At 49.9% G+C, this 4339-nt stretch overlaps 1 long non-coding RNA gene across 1 annotated transcript; it reads left to right on the forward strand.

Annotated features, from left to right (window-relative positions):
- Positions 1 to 978: 978 nt before the first annotated feature.
- On the forward strand, positions 979 to 2711 carry LOC144374409 (uncharacterized). Its single transcript, XR_013433814.1, has 2 exons — positions 979 to 1087; positions 1739 to 2711. It is a non-coding gene; the product is annotated as an uncharacterized LOC144374409 (long non-coding RNA).
- The last annotated feature ends 1628 nt before the right edge of the window (positions 2712 to 4339 follow it).

Genomic DNA, 4339 nt, shown 5'->3' on the forward strand with positions numbered 1-4339 from the left:
GCCTTGCATGTGTGAGGCCCTGGGTTCGATCCTCAGTACCACATAAAAATAAATAAATAAAACAAAGGTATTGTGTCCAACTACGACTGAAAAATCAATATTTATTAAAGAAAAAAAAAAAAGGAAGAAGGTCTGCTGTGCAGTGGTGGCCTTGCAGTGTTCTGAGCATGCCCATTAGGTGTGGGTTGTTCGTGATGTGCTTCTGCTGTCCTTTGTTACTGATTATTTATTTATGGCCTATGTCATCAGCTGCTAAGGGACGAGTGTTCTCGTCTCTTTGCCATAATTGATGTATCCATCTTTTCTTTTAATTCTCTCTGGTTTTCATGTAGGTATTTATTTATTTCTTTCTAAACATTTTTTTTTTTTAAGCTGTAGATGGACACAATGTCTTTATCTTTATTTATTTATTTATTTTTATGTGGTGCTGAGGATCGAACCCAGGGCCTCACGAATGCAAAGGCAAGCGCTCTACCGCTGAGCTACAATCCCAACCCTCATGTAGGTATTCTGAGGTTATTGAATGATTTGCACACTACCTTAAGATTGTTTAATGCTTCCTCAAAGATCTGACTGTTTATCAAGGTGCTACGTTCCTCCTACGCCTGGCAGTGATTGTCTTGTGTGTACCTTGAAGTCATACTGAAAATAAATAAGTGACTGAGTACAGTGGCCTATGCCTGTCATCCCAGATGCTTCTCTCTCTCTCTCTCTCTCTCTCTCTCTCTCTCTCTCTCTCTCTCTCTCAGCTGAGGCAGGAGGATCGAGAGTTTAAAGCCACCCTCAGCAAAAGTGAGACACTAAGCAACTCAGTGAGACCCTGTCTCTAAGTAACATACTAGATAGATAGGTAGGGCTAGGGGATGTGGCTCAGTAGTCAGTGAGTGCCCCTGAGTTCAATCCCTGTTTACAGGCCTCCTCCAATAAATAAACAAACAGATAGATAGATAGATAGATAGATAGATAAATAAATAAATATGTTTATTTTGTCTATTTAGGTGATGATGATGATGATGATGATGATGATGATGATGATGATGATTTTAATGTGGTGCTGGGATTGAACCCTGTGCCTCATGCGTACTTGGTAAGTGCTGTACCACTGAGCCACAACACCAGAATGACAACACCGTGAAGTGCTCTTGCTCAGACTGTGGTCTCCTGTGTGGCTGGGGAGGGCAGGGGTTGGGTCCATTTAGGGCTGACAGATATTGTTGCCCTGCTACGTCTTAGATGAAACAGTGCGTAATATGTGCACACAGATCAAAATGAAGGTAGAGATGGCAAGCTCTCTCCAGCTTTATTTATCCCAGAGCATGTGGTGTTTCAGTCTAGGGCAACAGACCATGCTTTTTAGCTAAGGCAGCCTCTCTTAGAGCCCTGTTGCAGCTTCTTATTACCAAGTGCCTAAATGTAAAATGTGGCTCTGTGATATGGATACATAAAAAATAAAAAATAAAAAAAGATAAAATGGCCAAACAGACAAAATAGAACTCCACAAGGAAGCATCCTTTTTCCTATTAGGATTAGTATTTTTTTTTTTTTTTTTTCCCCTCCTGTTTCGTAGTATGTTGTCGGTGGACAGCACACCTTCTTTCTATTTGTTCCTTTTTGTATGGCGTGCTAAGGCTCAAACTCTGTGCTAGGCCGGCCCTCTGCCACTGACCCAAAGATACAGACAGCCCCTAGACAAGAAAGGATTCTCAGAGGCTGGTCATCTTCCAATGTTTTTGTACAGAAAAAGGAGGAAACACAAAGCCCAAAGACCAGAAGATCAAATTCCCAAGCAACCGATTTCAAACTGATTTTTACATGTTTCTGTCAATTCCTACATCGTCTGGATAAATCCAAGCGTGGCCTATCGGTCTGCCTGTCTAATGGTGGCTTCACCGCGGTGGTGGTTTCGGTTTTGAACTCTCACACCGCCCGTGTCCCCCGCCGGATTCTCTAGGGGTGCTGGGCAGACTGCCGGCGCCTCCCGCTGCTGCGGGGGACCCTGGGGGAGGGGGGGGGAGGCGGCGGCTGGTGGCACGTGTCCGGGTGACTTTCTACGACCCCTGCGGAGCGGATCACGCTGACACCGACCGAGGTTCCGCGTCCCTTCAGCCTGATTTGGTTGACGGTTTTCGAGCTCCCCCTGGTGTCCGCTTTTATAGGAGAGGAGCGTCTTCATCCAATTCTGAGAAGTATCTGTTCACGTCCTTGGACCATGGATCCATTGGATTATTTGTTCGATTCTTTTTTTTTTTTTTTTTTTTTTGCTTTCTGTCCCGCCCCCACCCCCGTTGTTGTTGTTGTTGTTGTTGTTGTTGTTGTTGTTGTTTCGCTCTGGGGCAAGGGCCCAGGCTTTTTAGCCGAGGCAGCCGCTCTTAGAGCCCTGTTACAGCTTCTGATTACCAAGTGCCTAAAGGTAAAATTTGGCTCTGTGACCCAATGGAAAATGACTTCCCATTCGAGAATATGCTCATTTCTTAGGGAAAACAACAACAGCAGCAGCAACAGACACAGCACCCCCCCCCCCAAAAAAAAAAGATAAATAAAAACACAAATACAAATAAGAATTCATGGGCTGGAGATGTGGCTCAAGTGATGATAACACGCTCCCCTGGCATGCATGGGGCGCTGGGTTCGAGCCTCAGCACCACATAAAATAAAACAAAGATGTTGTGTTCACTGCATACTGAAAAATAAACATTAAAAAATATTCAAAATATTCTCTCTCTCTCTCTCTCTCTCTCTCTCTCTCTCTCTCTCTCTCTCCCCCCCCCCCCCCCCGCCTCTGCCCTCTGTCTTTATAAAAGAAAAATAAGTAAAAGTTAAAAAAGGGGCTGGGGATGTGGCTCAAGCGGCAGCGCGCTCGCCTGGCATGCGTGCGGTCGGGGTTCGGCCCTGAGCACCACGTAACGAAGATGTTGTGTCCGTCCACCGAAAACTAAAAAGTAAATATCAAAGTTCTCTCTCACTCTCTCTTAAAACAAAACAGAACAAACGAACAAACAAAAAGAAAGATAACGTGGCCAGACAGACAAAATGGAACTCCACAAGGAAAAATCCCTTTTTCCTATTATGATCGGTATTCTTTTTTTTTTTTCTTTTTTGGAGTAGTTGTAGGTGGACGTGCAGCACGCCTTCTTTCGACTTGTTCCTCCTTTTTGTATGCCGCGCTAAGGCTCAAACCCAGTGCCTCCTATGTGCTAGGCCGGCCCTCTGCCACTGAACCACAGACATAGAGGAGGAAGGATTCTCAGAGGCTGTTCATCTTCCCATTTTTTTTGGGGGGGGGGTACAGAAACAGGCGGGAACCCCAAGCCCAAAGACCGGCAGATCAAATTCCCAAGCAACCGATTTCGACGGGTTTTTACGTGTTTCTGTCCCTTCCTCCATTCTCTGGATGGATCCGACCGCGGCCTAGCAATCTGCCTGCCTAACAGTGGCTTCACCGTGGTGGTTTCGGTTTTGAAGTCCCACACCGCCCGTGTCCCCCGCCGGGTTCTCTAGGGGTGCTGGGCCCATCTGCCTGCGTCTCGCGCCCGCCGCTGTGGCGTGGCGACCCGGCTGGTGGGACGTGTCCGGGTGACTTTCTACGACCCCTGCGGAGGAGCGGATCCCGCTGACGCCCTCCGAGGTTCTACGACCCCTGCGGAGGAGCGGATCCCGCTGACGCCGACCGAGGTTCCTCGTCCCTTTCGCCCGATTTGGTTGACGGTTGTCGAGCTCCACCTGGTGGCCGCTTTTATGGGAGCGTCTTCTCATCGGAAGTCGCCAAGGCGTGATATTCGGCGGCGGTGGCCGAGACAGAGTTCCAGGAGCTGGGCGGCGCCGGCGGAACTGTCTCGGTCGCCCTGGGCTGGGCCGATGTGGCCCGTTGGCGGGATATTGGACCGGCGGGCTTAGTGTGTGTGTCGGTTGTCTTCTCTCCCTGCTCGGTCCGGGCCGCGGGCGCCTCGGGTGGCGGTCCGAGCGGCTCCTTCGGTGGCACGGGCTTCGCTTTGGCCCGGTCTGGGTCGGCCGCCGGGACTTCTGTCTTTTTTTTTTTTTTTTCTTTTTCTCCCGCTTCCTCTCCCTCTCTCTCGTGGGTTTTGGCCGCGAATGTGCTGGCCCGGCCTCGCCGCGTTCCCTCTTTGGGGGCCGCCGCCCGGGGCTTGTCCTGATGGCTATGCCCGGCGTCCTTCGGTGGTGGGTCGCCTTAGCGTGTTCCCCGCCCGCCCCCCGATCCCGCTCGCTGGGGATGGTGGTCCCCGCCTCTCGTCTGTGCCTTCGTCAACGAGGGTCGACCAGTTGTCCCTAGGGGCTCTGGATCTCGGTGATGGGCTCGATTTCGCGGTCCGCCGACCGTGAC

Source organism: Ictidomys tridecemlineatus, unplaced genomic scaffold (assembly GCF_052094955.1).
Source record: "Ictidomys tridecemlineatus isolate mIctTri1 unplaced genomic scaffold, mIctTri1.hap1 Scaffold_6836, whole genome shotgun sequence".
Lineage (NCBI taxonomy): Eukaryota > Metazoa > Chordata > Mammalia > Rodentia > Sciuridae > Ictidomys > Ictidomys tridecemlineatus.